The 17312-nt window shown below is 44.1% G+C and overlaps 1 long non-coding RNA gene and 1 pseudogene across 1 annotated transcript; both read right to left on the bottom strand.

Annotated features, from left to right (window-relative positions):
• Positions 1-647: 647 nt before the first annotated feature.
• LOC119437448 (uncharacterized) lies at positions 648-4924 on the bottom strand. The gene is made up of 4 exons (XR_005189376.2): positions 4852-4924; positions 2172-2255; positions 1923-2082; positions 648-1013 (listed from the first exon to the last, which is right to left on the bottom strand). It is a non-coding gene; the product is annotated as an uncharacterized LOC119437448 (long non-coding RNA).
• Positions 4925-5165: 241 nt separating this feature from the next.
• Positions 5166-17312, bottom strand: part of LOC119445289 (polyamine-transporting ATPase 13A3-like) — a 32194-nt pseudogene continuing 20047 nt past the window's right edge.

Below are 17312 nucleotides of genomic sequence, written 5' to 3'. Positions count from 1 at the left end.
TGCGACTGCGTATATATCGGCGAGACAGGCAATTTCGAACAGCGGTTGAAGCAGCATGTCAACGATGTCAAAAAGAAAAAAGTCGCATCAAACGCCTTGGCAGAACATGCAGGTGACTTGGGCCACAGGATTGATTGGGATAACGCCAAGATATTAGAAAAAGAAAGAAATTTGACTTCAAGACACCACTTGGAATCCCTCCTAATCCAAATGACAGATAACACCCTCAAACGGAATGACGGAACTCTCCCCCCATCTACACGCGCAGCTTACGTCATATGTTAAAAACCATATAAACATTGTATCGCACGTCCTTGATTTCATTGTGAACAAGGCTCCCGTCAGGGGAGCCGAAACGTCTTTTCTTGTATTCTTTCTGTGGTTGGTGTCCTTCTTTTTACCCTTCTGTATTTTTATAACACATGAAATGAATATACAGTGGAATCTCGTTGGCACGATTCTGGATAATAGGTTTTTCTGCATAATACGTTTTTTTACTTGTATACGATTTTTTCTTTCATACAATTATTTTCAGATAATACGATTTTTGGGTGATGCGTTTTATTTTCCTTTTCTCATGAAGATCGTATCAACGAGATTCGAGTGTAATGTGATCTGCAAGTATAAATGAAAATGAGGCACTTGGCCAACATACCAAAACAATTTTTATTACACATGAACAGAAATGCATGTCAATTATCAGTCACATATGAATCACACAATGTTTTTGTGTGCTGCATTGCATTTTTTCGTTTGACCTGCGCTTAACATGGCTGTTTTAATATGCACCACACTTTGAGCTTTTTCACAGTTGTCTTCAGTTAGTTACTCATGCCTCAAAGCTTCATTCTTGCGTTTCTTGCTGCTACCACGAAATGTGGAAAATGTGAGTGTGGGCCTACCCACCACGCTCACTTCATGAATCTCTTTCGATTAAAACATCATTTTCGCTGTTTGTTTTCCACTAGCGGGCAAGTTCAGGAGTTATGAAGATTGGTCATCGTTAGGAGATGCTGGAATGAAATAACCTGCACTGTGAGCATTGTGAATTCACACTGTGCTGTAGACTTGGGACATGTTGCACTATATACCATATTGAAGCTTCGAAATTTGCAAGATGATGTGATGTGAGAATGTCCACCATTAACAAAGAAATTCACATTAATCAATCGATCAATCAATCAAATTCATTTTGTAATGGGAATTGGTGCATGTTGGAAGAAAGGCTCAGCCAAGCTTGAAAGTGCTTTGAAGTGCAGTTAGCTTGGAGGACATCAAATCGCAAAAGCACAATTCTATAAACAGCCACACATACCTGTTCAGCATTCTGATATCTATGAGAGCAATTCCCGGGGCAATGTTAACATTTTCACCGCTTGGCAAAATAAGTATGTGGATCACAGATGTGTTCTTTATGTTACAATAATGCTGACTCCACAGAGAATTTGTCACAATTAAAGTGGGTAACAAAAGAGAAAAATGCATACCCAGGAACAGTCTTGAATTCATGGTTTTGTTTATATAAACATAAGCTTACGCCTTGTAAACTATACAGAGTTTAGAAATAGCATACCTAAGTATGCTTAGCAAATACAAAAGCCCGAACTCCATATTGTAGACCTTCTGCATTCTTTTGGACTCTCTTAGTGTTCTTTTGCATGCCTGGCGGTTCAGGTCCCCTAACTTTTGGTGCTCTATTTCTAAAACTCCCTTATACACATGTCTTGAGAATTCCACAGAAAGTTTAAAAGCTTATGCATGCATCCGCTAGCTTACACGCATTTGCTGTAGGAAGCAAGCTTCACTACCTACAATGGCCTAGTGTTTTTTCAGTTCCTGACAGCATAAAGTACATTAAGGCCTGAAAAAGAATGAACAAAGTGTTCATCAGTGAAAATGATTGCAGTTGCCATGGTACTCACAAAGAGGCCCGTCCTCGGGGCTAGCAGCAGTGATGAGAGGTGGCCATGAAGGCTTGGCCATGAGGTCCCGTCCCAACTTCTCATATGGGCGACGAGGTCCCCTCCAGTTATGAAGTCGTGGCATGACAAAGTTAAATAGAAACTGTTGAACCATGAAAACCTGAAAAAATGGCATGAATATGTACGCTATATTTTTTCGAAAACTGCCCGCAGTATCCTTATGCAAGAAGGAACATGACAAAAGCTTACCACCCATAAATATGAAAAAATAAAATTCAGCAGAGAGAGTACGAAAAGAAATGCATGGGACTCATACTGTGGGGCGTCCAAAAACTGTAAGAAAGAGAGCAAGGACAATCTCAAGAGTTTTTCATGTCAACAGGCTACACGTTTCAGAAAACTGAAAAAATTGGAACCCATGCTTGTGGATATTGATTTAAGCAAAGCTTCTACATTTGCGAGCAACGCTGCTCTTGTTTAAAAATCTGAAAGTAGAGCACACAGTAAAGTTGGACATGTTTTTCACCGTGAGATGCCTCACTCCATGTAAACACGTGGTCCTCTGACACCATACATACAGCCGACCGAAACCAGAGTTTATGACACAGCCGCATGTTATGCACTGAACGGAATTCGTCCAGTACGAAGTGCTTCTTAAAGGGATTCGTTTGCACCTGTAAAATACATAGTCCAATTTCACAGCTATCTTATGACTGTATGTTAAGGCAGTATTAACCACGCAGCCTGCTTTTAAAACTGAAGCCCACATTTATAAGCCTTCCCGAGCATACCACTGCACCAATGCTGCTAAAGAAAGGGCCATCAGGAAGAAGATTTAGCCCAGGGCCTACTCCAATTTCCTCATTCAAATACATGTGAAATACAAGAATGCTTTTCATTAGACCACTGTTGAATCGATTTAAATAAAATGTGTTGAATTTGAGTGAAAAAGCTAAATTAAAGGAATTACAGGAAACAATCTTTACTTTGGGCCACAAACTCCTTATAATTATTTCCAGAAAATCAATAAATGTGAGATAAATTGAAGCATAATGTTTTCAAATCCGCAGCTTTATAGTATCACAGTTCTGTAAATTGCATCTGTTAGAGCACCTCAAGCAGACAAATATGATGCATTAGTTCGCAACTGATGTGAAATTGCCACCTTTTATACAAAGGCTTAGCTAAAGTTGTATTCACAAATATTTATATATCTTGAAGCGTTGCAATATATATGAATTTAACCCACTTCATATGACCTCATACGTACAGTAATTTCATAATTGTGACAGCCTTCTGTTTTTAGTATTGCGTTACACAGAAATAAAATAAATTGACAATAGTATTCAAAAAATTTAATGTCGTCTATATTGTAAAACCTTATGGACCAAATAAAAAATACGGTTCCTAAAATCGATAGATTATGAATGAAAAGCTTTTCATAAATGTGCCGCACACAAAACACTGCCCTGAAATTTATGATATTGAAGTAAGTCTGCTTAGGTATATGTAATCCACTACAATTATCTGGGAATACCCCGTGGAACCAACGGGTGCCAAGTATTGTGTGGTTTCGTTGAGACAGTGAATACCAATTGATCTTAGACACACACTGCTAGAGAGGAACAAGAGAGGCGATAATAACAGTAGCATGGTTGAAATACAAGTCCTTCAAAAATTGATATTTAAGTAGACCGCTAATGATCAATTTATACTGCCCAAGAGGAAGCTTTAGCTTTAGAGCTCTTGTCTAAATACATGGGAAAGGAGAAAATGTTTTTCTTGACCACCACTGAACCGAACTTGATGAGCTTTGTTGCAGTTAAAAGAAAAGGTTAAAGTCTAGTGACTGTCGGACGAAGATTTTTTATTGAAACCGTCAATATGTTTACAAATATTGTTAAAAATTGCAAAATTTTAAAAGGTGAAACTATCGATCAAGTTCACAACCTCTCAACTCAGCAATAAAACACGATATTACAATTCCGTCAACTGAGGCTAATAATGCATATAAAGCACCAAAATGAATGTATACATACACCCCTCTGAAATATATCGCTAATATGTCTGTGGGATTTTCGCAACATCCTCAAGAGCATTGTAACAAAATCACGTAAGCTGCAAATTCATATATCAAATTTGTCCTCTTTTGATGTTCTAATGGATGCAGTTTACAGAAGTGTGATATCACTTTTTGGCGCAGAGTTATGGGTTTGTAAGGTTCGTGCTTTAGTATTATATAGACTTACTAATATTTGGCAATATTAAAAAATATGGCCTATGTAAATATTCTATTTCCTACAATCACCCCAATTCAACTTTCTCTCTTAACTGCAACAATTTTCATTCAAATCAATCCAGAGGCTGCCTCATAGAAGCATTTCTGTGTTTTACATGTATTTGAATAGACGGCATCAGAGTTTGCCGTGAGCTTTAACATAAGTGACAATGTCTACTAATAAACCTTTGCTTGTTTCCTTTACAACACTGGCACTGCTTGGCACAAGTTTTCTCAATATATGCACATGATTGAGATTATTTTCAGAACTAAATTATTCTGCAATTGTTTTCTCAATGCGTATTTGTGCTTCAGAAAAGTTTATGAACAGAGTAGGGTAGCAAATTGCACAAGGTATAGGTAATTTCCTGCCTTTAATTCTCTATCTCTCTTCATGGGCTGACTGCCAGATGGCCGAGTTTTACAATCCATCAATTATCAAAGGAAACATATTTTTTGCTGGTACTAGTAATGAAAATCTTATGCAGATGTTCTGACAATTGGTAATATAGGACCAATTTGTATAATGAATATTGGAGCAATTGTATCTGAAAAATGAAACAGTACAATCACTACAAAAATCCCAGCATTTTGGGGGGAACTACAAACAATGTGACAACAGGCACTAGCAATATCTGAAGTTTCACTTACATTAACATACTTTCGTATGAACTCTGCTGGATACAATATGATATATGACACAACAGCAAATTTCACTGCGACACTGAAATTATTGAAATTAATTTCAGTGTTCATAGAAAGCATAAAAAGCAGGAGACAGTTCGTAGATATGAGAGTTAATAAAACTGCAAGGTGCTACAAGCATTGCAGCATGGTGCTTTCTCTTCTCACCTATTAATGATGATGATGGCCAGTATAGCACAGCTGTTGTCCTACCAGCTTTATCCCAAACCAATACTCTCAATGCTTCATCAAGCGCACTATACGAATCCGTGCCTCTGTCATTACCAGATGTGGCCAGGTGGCATGAGGGATGATAGGGTTGAAACAGAACCAAATGAAAAGGCTGTACCACACTTTTACACGCAGAGGTTTCAGCACTCTGCACAAGACTGCACTAGTTTGTCTGTGCTTCGTACCTTATAACATTTAGTAAATGCTGTGGGCAGCAAAAGGATGATATACCTGTTTCTGGCAAGCACATCTTCTGGATGACTTCTGGAGCACCTTTGCCATAGATGTGAAAGATGTTGCTGCTTGCTGCCGTGGCAACCACACTTGCTCTCTGAAGCTGGGACTCAAATGGGAACTACCTTACAAACCCCAGGCTTGTGCTGCTCTGTGCTGACAGTCAAATAAATTAACAAATAACAGTGCAACAGCTATATGGGCACAAAAAACGGCTCACGTGAACTTTACAGAACTGGTGGTTTTTGTTTGGATCATAAGTAATGGTCAAAAGTCAGTCATTACAGACAATTGTAATTCGAAGAATTATTGTATAAGTTATTATATGGATAGATGCACAAACAAAGAACAACTTTGTGCTTTCTTCCACAGAACTCCAAATACTTTCAAGTACGTAAAGTACATGTGCATAAGGTTGAAGAAAAGCTTGGAAAACGTATTTCCCTTCAGCAACAGTTCTTACAGGTGATGATTTGGTCATTATTAAATAAACCACAGTACGAGTGTGGTTGGTTGGATGTCTCTGTCGTAGTTTAACAGAGTAACTTGTTCTTAAAACCACAATAAAGATTAGTTGCTGGCTAAAGGAAACTGAACTGTGCCCCATCAACTAGGATTTATCTTCACATCGCAGAATCCATTACCACCACTCATAATCAGATCTTTAAATGGAAAATGAGACATCCACTCAATCGTAGCAATTGCTACAAATGAAACCAATACGGGTTCCTTGGAAGAAAAGCCTCGCAGTTGAAGAATTCGTCCGACGAATTTTTCTTCAACTGTGAGGCTTCTTTTTCAGCAGTCAACAAGACCGCCACTGACAGTTGCTGACGGCCGGAGTTTTTCGGTGTAACAATCGAGAAGAGAAAAGTACCAAACAGGAAGCTAATCCATATGACCTTACTGAAACAAAACAGGACCGGTGCTTTAAAGCGAAGGATCGAGCTGGGAAACGTAACAAACATGGGTGTGTCAATGAGATTCTACTGCACATCTGGAGAAAATCCTATAGCCCTAGGGTGTGCTATACACTGATAAGCCTAGTAAAGCAGCACCCTTACATGACAACACGTGCAAGCCCACAGTGCATTATCTTACCGGCAAACATTTGTTTCATATAAAACAGAGCAAAAGGTGTACTGTAAGTAATCTTACAAACTGTGAATGTTATGGAGCACAATGCAGAAAAATAAGGGAAAGTGCCATACTCACCAATCGCAAGTTTCTTGGCATGAGAATGCGAGCTGGTATCTTTTCAAAAGGAACAGACTCACCAAGCTGTGGTTCCTCCAGTCTCTGAACAGCAAACATGACAGTTGCACAAAATTTAGACAAAAATGCAGCACTGTCCGTTATTAATTGATAGTAAATATCCACTCTTCCATGTTCTTAAGTAGGCACTAAAAAGCAATACTAAGTAAAGTTAAATAAGCACACTACACTTCCACAACACCAAAAGAGTAATCTTGCTATGGGCGCATGCTTTCTAAGCCAGAAAGGATCCAAAAATGAAAGACATTTGGTGATAACATTTTGAAATTTCCGCACCCTGTCCCCAAAAGATCATCGCTATTGACATTGCCTGGTCAGCACCAGTGAACCCTTTACTGATAAAGAAAGATTACATGGCGTTCGGAAGTATGACTCATGCAGGCAACTGTTGAAACGTTTCCTGCATAATGACGTGCCAAATACATGAAAAGTTTGTGACATCACACTGATGCCATTTGCACCACAGTTTGGGCACAAAATTTAAAAAGTTTGACTCATCTTTTCTCTGCAAATCAGTTCTGTTTTAATAAAGAAATACAAATGCGGTTTGAAAAAAATATTCTTAGAGATTAAACTAAGTTCGCCTTTCCCTTTAAGATAGGTTTAAGCTTAAGTTCCTTGCTTTGGCACCTGAAGGGCTTGTTAACATTGCTGCATAGATGTGTCCACAGGTAATTGGTCCCAATAAGAGGCTTCAAATTATTATAATTCAGGCAATATGTAAAACTTTAACCGACACATTAAGGCATGTTGACACGTTTTCCTTTTTCCTACAAAAAAGTGAAGTTTTTGAATCTCAACGATATCTTGAATCATCTCCAATCTCTACTCTCAGCCACGCAATACCATGTTTTATAATGCACGGTCTTAAAAAGTCGATAGCTTCTTTAGCACTATGCTGCAATTTCCGGAATAGTCAATTCCAGAGCTTCTTTCTCACCCAATCAATAATTTGTAGCGTCTTGATGTCCATCTCATAGCCCACTACTCCACCATCAACAAGGTTCAAGGAATGGCATGTTGCCAGGGCAACAAGCATGGGACCATATGGAAGGACCTTCAGGTTGTTCACTGCTGGTTCCAACGTGCAGGCCAGAGAGCATAGATTGTAGGTGCAAGCATATTACTGTTTCACTCACTGCGGTTGCTCCACAAGTGTCCAGTACATTGTTTGCAAAATTTAGCTGTACAACCCCCTTAACTCCAACTTGAACATACATCATTTCACCAATACCTTGCAGTCCTTCACTGCTGTTCTGACACCTTTAATAATCTACTCCAGCCTGTGCAGTACCTTTGTTTCATCACCATAGCCACGGGTTGCTTGTTGTTTAATCCATTGTATACCCACATATTTCTTTGTTGCTCTGTATATTTTGTATTTGTTTCAATGTTTACTATTTGTCACTCATTTCATTCTCATGTTAAGCATTACGCTAAAGACGCTAAGCTGTTAGTAGCCCATTATGCCAAACTATAATTTACGATATTGTATGTGAAGCAAAAATAAAGTTGCATTTAGAGGAAAGATTCACCTTAAGCAGCACACCTAAGCAAAACGGAACAGAAAAATTGCTTCCCTTGGCAGCCACCAAGGCAGTTTGGATGAACGTTTTTGTATTTAGGATAAGAAAAAAGTTAGACCCAAGGTAGAGGTCTTTCTTAACATTAATGTGAAAAATCCTTTCAATTCTAATAGTAAATTGCCCTTCTACAATACCAAAAAAGCCACTATTAATGTAAGAAGAAGGTTGGAAAGCAATAAAAGGCACAAAAATGGAGGACGGGTGGCGACGCTACCTTGAAGTTCCCATACCAGCTACCAGCTAGCCGTAATATGTATTTTTACAACGTTTGCTCACAGCTGCAGGTACATTTTTATTGCTGAAGATGAACTACACTGTATTCCAAAACAAGCCGAATATCGAACTTGCCAAGTTTCAAGAATTGTCACTGAGCCACAAAAGCCCAAGTATGACAAAATACTTCCGAATTCTTGATACCACACTGACGTACCAGCACTAGGGTTCTGGAGCGAAACTAAGAAAAATAAATCTTTGACATTCATGTTCTTTAATAATCAACCCATTGCCACATAATAGTGAAAACTTAGTTTTTAAAGAATAATTTATCAGTCTAAACTTATTTATTGTTGCTGTTTATTGTCCCTTTAAGGTTAAACTGAGTGCGTTGCTGGACTAACTAATTATTGGTCCTAAGATGAATTTTAGCACAATGCTCAAAGAGCGCAGAAAGCCGAGAGAGAGGGAATGGAGGAAGCAAAGGCACGGAGGTTAACCAGACTTTCCAGGTTCGTGCCTGCAGTACTGTCCTTTACATCAGGACATAGAAAAACCCTGCATTGCAATGTAATTGCATTACCTGCAGTGACATTTTCCATTCTGCATTCCTGTCTAGTTCTTTTACGTTGTGCTGCCTAATTCTTTTGTGACACAAGCTCTTCAACACATTACCAATTATCATAGCAGTCAACTTTGCTATTACCCCTTTGTTTCTAATCATGCTCTAGCTGTTTTAAACACACTACTTTGAGCACTAATAAAATGAAAGATCAAAGTATTCTGCACAGCTTTATCAATTGAAATAAATGACTACAGACATATATACGCTCTGATAACTCCAAAGAGCACTAATCTGTTGTTACATTGCATTTTCACAGGGAACAATGGCTGCAATGTCCAGGCAGTCCTCCGTCAGTGTTCCTGTCTGTAAAAGACATACAAGAAGCTGTCTGGCAATTGTGTTTTTGTTTTTCATGGTGGTCAGTGAAGTTAAAAAGCCGGCTAGAAATTAACACAAGAGAATATCACAAGCACCTTTTCAAATGAATAATGTAAAAATTCACAGTAACATCCTCATAAAAACCGCTAGCACACAACTCTATGATAGAGTTGTGTGTGCGAGATAGACAAATGTACAGCTATGAGTAGCCACCGTCTGTGTTAGTATAGGCACTACCTTTCAATTGTAATGAGGAAAATGTGCCCCAAGTTCATTAAAATCATAACTGCAAAATCTTTTATTACACAGTTTCTTTAAGCCTCGTATACTGTGCAGTACGCCTACTCTAGTATATTTGAAGCTGTGCAGAAGTAGCCTACAACTACCCACTTTGACAGATGCAAAGGAAAACTCCATAGTTCTGTCTAATTTTTCATGGTAAATATCTTGGGATCAAGTTTCAGATATTCTTCATAACCTACCTTATCAAAGCAGGACACACTAAAGGCTCCACAAAAATTGATGCAGCTGGATTTGAGGCAGTAGATGCCTTTATTTTTTAGACGTCTCTGAACTGACGCATTGATGCTAGTCAGCACTGCGGGCAGTAGTGGAAGCACCATAAAAGTGGCGATATCAATGACAATGATTGCAATATTATGAGCGTATGCCTGAAATGTAGAAAAGTAAGGAAAAAGCGACCGCAAATTCAGCTTCATAATGTTGAACAGAGATGACATTCAAATAGTAACACATCTCTTTCATGCAGATTTATTATAAGCATGCCTTAAATACTTTCACCTGTAGTAGTGGGAATAGGGAAAGCGCAGAGGCGCAAGAAGAAAGAAGTGCGCGTGCTAACCGCCCCGCTCGATAGTTAGCTCTCGCCGCCATTTTCTCCAGAGCCCAGCTGCTTATAAATAAACGTCGTTAGCCCCCTTTGAAGGCGCGTGGCAAAGTGGTGGAGGTGCGGGGTACTTCTCACTCATGCCGCAGACTTCTCCTGGGAGCAGAAGCACCAGCCCTGTGTTAGTCGATACTCCCGTCCATCGGACCAGCCGCAGGATCCGGGGACTACCTCCTGAAGATACTGAAGACACCGCAGTGCTTCGGACTACCCCAACCGGTATGGAATGTGCAATGACGAATCGGTATACGCTTCAGAATCCACAGGTGCCGAAGTCGTTCCATGGCGACGTCTTCGAAGACGTCGAAGACTGGATGACCGACTTCGAGCGCGTGGCCGAATGCAACGAATGGGATGACGCGACTAAACGTAGGAATGTCTACTTTTGCCTGGAGAACGGCGCGCGTACATGGCTTCAAAACCGTGAGGAGCAACTGACGTCGTGGCGCGACTTCCGTCGTCAACTACTAGACACCTACGCCAGTCCCGATCGCCGTGAACGAGCCGAACGAGCAATCCAGGCCCGAGTCCAGCTTCCCAACGAAAGCGTTACTGCGTTCGTCGAAGATATGACGCGCCTCTTCAGGCGAGCAGACCCTGGAATGACCGAGGACAAGAAGCTGCGTCACCTGATGGGAGGGGTGAAGGAGCAGCTCTTCGCTGGTCTGGTGCGCAATCCTCCCAAGACTGTCGCCGAATTTTTAGCCGAGGCTGTAAGTATGGAAAAGATGCTTCAGCATCGCTCGAACTTTTATGATCGGCAAGTGAACGCGAGTACAGACATTTTGACGACCATTGGAATCAATAATGACAACCTTCGCGAACTCATCCGCACCGTTGTGCGCGAAGAAATAATGAAGGTTTATGGCACGCCATAAGCCACGGTGAGCTCCATTGCGAGTGTTGTAAAAGATGAAGTGAACCAAGCGCTCCGGTCCAACTTTCCTTTTGCTAACACCGCGCCTGTACCTTCTATACACCACCGTGCGACCTACGCAGAAGTGTTGAGACAGCCTGCTTCGTCCCCGCCGCTTTTATTGCGATAGCAATTATATGGACACTCCAAAGCAGATTTCTGCCGTCGCCGTCGCCGTCGCCGTGAGGTTCCGTATGACGTCAATGGAGATAAAATCGTCGCCGCGCGCCGTCGAACGCTGTATGTGCGAGTGAAAGGGCGCGAGGGACGCGCGCTTTCACGGGGAGTGAACGCATGGCGGAGAACAAACGGGCATTCTGTGCCGTGCTCCCTTAAGGGCTGCAGAAGTAGGCGTCTCTTTCCTCCTTTACAATCACCATATCTGTAGAGCAAACGCGCCTTCTTCTGACGCACGAAAGGCCGTGGGGGGGAGGGGAGGGAAGGGAGGCGACGTTTAGCGCCGGCACCAAGTGCCTATTTATATCAGAGGCTCCGGCAACACTCACCAACGCCGCACGCATTTTGAGCGAACGCGGGCAAAACGCCGACGGCGTCGACAACAGTTCTGCGTGTTGCCGGTGCTGCTGCATGCCCAAGTTTATACGGCTGATAAAGCTACTATCATTACTCCGTATAGCTCTCTACAAATTTGCTATCGCAATTGATGCTTCGCCTTTCAGGTGAAACTGCGACCACTTTTTTGTCCAGGCCGCTCATCCGGTTGCACTTCCACCAGCCCAACCGGTGCCGTACATCGAGGAACGACGCACGCCTCCACCATTTCACCATGCCGCTCCTCCGGTTGTGCTTCCGCAGGAGCAACCAGTACATTGCGCCGACGATCGACGCATGTCCCCTGGGAAGTCAGATGTTTGGCACACTCCGGATCGCCGTCCTCTGTGCTTCCACTGTGGTGAGGCAGATCATTTGTACCGCCAGTGCCCATACCGACGCCTTGGGTTGCGGGGCTTTTCCGCCTACTCACCACCACCCCGACTGGGCCAACGACCTCGGCACATTGAAGATTATCTGGCTCAGCAACGCATGCCACCGCCTACCGGGCGGCAGTCGCGCTCGCCGTCGCCAAGGCGATTTTCACCATCGCCTCAGCGGTATTCGAGCAGACGGTCGCCAAGTCCCCGCCGGGAAAACGAACTCCAGAGACCTTTGGGGGCGAGGCCGCTGGCAGTCGACGCGCTGAAGACCTCCGATCGACGCGAGTAACGAAGGGTACCGGACCGACATCAACTGCAGCTGAACGGAATGACCAGCTTTCGCTCGACATACCTGTGGTGATTGACGGTTATGCGGTTAGCGCTTTAGTGGATACCGGAGCGGACTATTCTATATTCAGCGGGAAGATGGCGACGTTTCTGAAGAAAGTAATTACACCTTGGCATGTTTCGCAGATTCGTACGGCTGGTGGTCACGTCGTTACTCCACTGGGAACCTGCACGACAAGAGTTCGGATTCGAGGATCGACATTCTTGGCGAGCTGCCTTGTCCTACGCGAATGCTCCCGCGACGTCATTCTCGGAGTTGACTTCCTGCAGGAATACGGCGCTGTTATTGACTTAGGGGGAGGTGTAGTCACGTTCTCAGCCGACCAAGCAATTGACACAAACGCCGACAAACGACGTGACGACGCGCTACGTGTTTCCGCCGAAAGTGTTATGCTTCCTCCACGAGCCAGTGTTCTAGTCGAAGTGATGTGTGGTGGATTGCGCGAAGGTGGAGTGGTCGCAGAAAGTAACTTAGCGTATCTACTGACACAAGGTGTTTGTGCGGCCAGAAGTGTGCTACAGCTTCGTGATGGCCGATCTAAGTTGCTAGTCACCAACTTTAGTAACGAGCATCGACACCTTTTCCGCGGTACTTCGATAGCGTTTGCCGAAGAAATAGAACACGTTGCTGAATGTTTTGCGCCTGAACCAGTGAGGATGGCTGACAAGGCACTGGGAAACGTCGACATTAATTCACAGTTGTCTCAAGACAAACAGGCAGCACTGCACGAGCTCTTGCTTGAATTCAGGCCATGCTTCGCAAGCTCGTCTAAGGTGCACCAGACTTCAGTTACAAGGCACAGGATCATCACATGCGACGACGCACGCCCGATACGCCAGCAGCCCTACCGCGTGTCGGCAAAGGAACGCGAAGCGATTCGTACGCAAGTACAAGAGATGCTTGAAGACGGCGTGATCGAACCTTCCAACAGCTCATGGTCGTCTCCGGTCGTTCTTGTCAAAAAGAAAGACGGAACGCTACGCTTTTGCGTCGACTACCGGAAGCTCAACAACGTAACTAAAAAGGACGTGTACCCACTGCCACGTATCGACGACTCGTTAGATCGACTGCGGCGTGCCCAGTACTTTTCGTCACTCGACTTGAAAAGTGGATACTGGCAGATCGAGGTAGACGAACGAGACCGCGAGAAAACTGCTTTTGTGACTCCCGACGGCCTTTACGAATTTCGAGTGCTCCCTTTCGGTTTGTGTTCAGCCCCAGCTACTTTCCAGCGAATGATGGATACTGTCCTCGCTGGATTGAAGTGGCAGACTTGCCTTGTGTATCTTGACGACGTAGTTGTCTTTTCTGAAACATTTGAGCAACGTCTTCATCGCCTGCGGCATGTGCTAGAAGCGCTCCGATCGGCTGATCTCACGCTTAAACCAGAAAAGTGCCACTTCGGTTATGAAGAGCTCAAGTTTCTTGGGCACGTCGTCAGCGCCAAAGGAGTTCGACCCGATCCCGACAAACTTGCCGCTGTAGCAGCTTTTCCTCCTCCTGCCGACAAGAAGGCCGTCCGACGCTTCCTGGGCTTGTGTGCGTATTATCGCCACTTCATCGACAACTTCTCGAAGATTGCGGAACCGCTGACTCGCCTTACCAGGGATGACACGCCATTTACCTGGACGCATGAGCAACAGACGGCCTTCGTTGACCTACGATAACGCATGCAGTCAGCACCCGTCCTGGCACATTTCGACGAAGAGGCTGACACCGAGGTGCATACTGACGCCAGTAACATCGGCCTTGGCGCAGTACTTGTCCAACGTCAAGACGGCATTGAAAGAGTAATTGCTTATGCTAGCCGCTCGCTGTCCCGTGCCGAGGCGAACTACTCTACCACAGAAAAAGAGTGTCTCGCGGTCGTCTGGGCGATCACGAAGTTTCGCCCTTATCTCTACGGCCGCCCCTTCAAAGTGGTGACAGACCACCATGCTCTATGTTGGTTGGCGAACATACGCGATCCTTCAGGACGACTGGCACGGTGGAGCTTGCGGCTACAGGAATTTGACGTCACTATAGTTTATAAGTCTGGCCGCAAGCACGAAGACGCCGACACGTTGTCGCGTGCTCCCACCGAATCTGTCAGTCGACAGTCAGAGGACGACGACGGCTTCCTGGGCGCCCTTACTACGTCGGACTTGGTCAGATGGCAGCGTGACGACGCTGAAATTCGACCTCTGATCGACCACTTAGAGGGCCGTCAAACAACCATACCATGCCATCTACGTCGCGTCTTGACGTCCTTCTGTCTACGAGACAATGTGCTGTACAAGAAGAACGCCCGCCCGAATGACCGAGCCTACCTCCTAGTAGTTCCCAAAGACTTGCGGGACAATATTCTTTTCGCTTGCCACGACGAGCCTACTTCTGGCCACCTCGGCTCCTCACGAACGCTTGCTAGAGTGCGCGAGATGTATTACTGGCCCGGGCTGTCGGCAAGCGTCAACCAGTATGTTAAATGCTGTCGTGAATGTCAGCGGCGAAAGTCACCACCCCTGAAGCCCGCCGGGTTATTGCAACCCATCGAACCACCTCATAAGCCATTCAACCAAGTCGGCTTGGACATTCTTCGGCCGTTTCCTCTATCAACCGACGGCAACAAGTGGGTGATTGTCGCCACTGACTATTTAACCCGCTATGCTGAGACAGAGGCGCTCCCACGAGCCACGGATTCTGAGGTAGCGCAGTTCTTCATGTGTCACATTGTCTTGCGCCATGGTGCCCCATCCATTGTTATCACAGACAGAGGAACGGCGTTCACGGCACAGCTCATGGACGAAATTTTTCAACTAAGCAATACCAGGCATCGAAAGACGACCGCTTACCATCCGCAGTCCAACGGCCTTACGGAGCGACTAAACAGGACCATCACAGACATGATCTCTATGTACATCGACGTCCAGCACAAAACATGGGATCGTATCCTGCCTTATGTGACCTTCGCGTATAATTCCGCCGTACAAGAAACAACGCGCTTCACACCATTTCGCCTCGTCTACGGCCGCGAAGTACAGACGATGCTGGACGCTATGCTTCCGTGCCACGACGCCGAGCACCTAACTACTGACGCCGAAGAGTTTGCTCTGCGCGCTGAGGAGGCTCGCCAGCTCGCGCGGCTGCACATCGGTGAGCAGCAAGTCTCAGATGCACGGCGCTATAACATCAGTCACCGGCAAGTGCGCTACAGTCCCGGAGACCAAGTGTTGGTGTGGACCCCTGTTCGCCGCCGTGGTCTTTGTGAAAAGTTGCTCAGCCAGTATTTTGGCCCATACAAAGTGCTGCGCCGCATTAGTGACGTGAACTATGAAGTCGTTCCAGACAGTGCGGCGCAAACACGGCAAAGACAACCACCTAGCCCTGACGTCGTTCACGTCGTACGCATGAAGCCCTACGTTGCGCGTTCGTGATTTTTACGCTCCCATTTGCACCTCATGCGCTTACCTCTCTGTTTCTAGAGACGTAGAGAACTGTTTCTAGCTACGCTGCTGTAGCTATCACTGTGTTCTGTGCTTGAGCATTTTCATTGAGCGTGTTTTCTTTTTTGTTTTTTGTTTTTTTTTTGTAGTTTTTTTCCCTTTCCCACACCACTTCTTGAGCATCGAGGTGATGCTCTTTCCGAGGAAGGGGGGAAATGTCACCTGTAGTAGTGGGAATAGGGCAAGCGCAGAGGCGCAAGAAGAAAGAAGTGCGCGTGCTAACCGCCCCGCTCGATAGTTAGCTCTCGCCGCCATTTTCTCCAGAGCCCAGCTGCTCATAAATAAACGTCGTTAGCCCACTTCGAAGGCGCGTGGCAATACAATTGCTTTCAGTATTTCTTGGAAAGCTAGCTAGAAAAACTGCGATTCGGGCTAGCTGGCTTAAGTGCATTATATATGCCTGCCACTTCTCTGTCCCTCACTGCATGGCGATGTTTCTCTTGTCCTTGAAATGAAACAAAAAGGATACAAAGAGTGCTTTTCAGGGGTGTTATGTTAACTTAAACAGCCACAGTCCACAAGAGCACCTTTACAAAATAGTGTAGTTCAAGGTATCATACTGCTACTGATTATCTGTTCATAATAGCTCCGAAGTTGGAACATGTAGAGGTTGTGAAAGGATCTGAAGTGATCAAAAGCCTTAGCTTAGACAAGCCCTGGCTGTGTAGTGCTGTGCCTATGCTACTCCTGCTGTTAGAAAGCACTGGACATTAAAACAACAGTTCCACCTCCTTTTCAACAACTTTCAAACACTGATACAAGTCAATCACAAGTCAATCAAGCTTTCAAAAAAATTCGAAGTGCTGTCAGAAATGCATTCATTGAAATTTTCAAAGCCAGAGACAGCCCACATGTTTGGCATCCCAAGAATTACCATGCCTAGTCAGGAAATAATTACCAGGAGAGAATAATAGCCACTTTCACAATTGTAACCTCATGGCACACTTCAGTGCCTGAAGAAAACATCCTGGTCATTTTGACAGAATGAGTGCGAAGAAATAATAGCTGCCCTTGTTAATAGGGGTGTCTTCAAGGCCACGAAGATACCAAGAATTTCGGCATGAATATTTTCAGCAGAAACCGGTTGCTCGACCACTTAAAGAATACGCGCAGTTTGATCTTTTGGTTCATTGCTAGGGAGGCTATAACATTGCTTCGTAATAAATGATGTTTTGGCATTATTTTTCTCTTTGTGACACAATCTCAGTCACTGCTTCCTATAGGCCACCATTTAGAGAATGCGTGCATGTTTTCTAGGATTATCCTGTCAAGCTCAACTTAACATATAAGCCAAACCTCCTTTTTGGTTCTGAGTTTGGCTTAATGGAAGCCTATTGCTTAAACAAGAATTTATGTT

This window comes from Dermacentor silvarum, chromosome 1, assembly GCF_013339745.2.
Source record: "Dermacentor silvarum isolate Dsil-2018 chromosome 1, BIME_Dsil_1.4, whole genome shotgun sequence".
Taxonomy (NCBI): Eukaryota; Metazoa; Arthropoda; class Arachnida; order Ixodida; family Ixodidae; genus Dermacentor; species Dermacentor silvarum.
The sequence above is the reverse complement of the archived record's forward strand: the minus strand, read 5'-3'. Positions and strand labels throughout refer to the sequence as shown.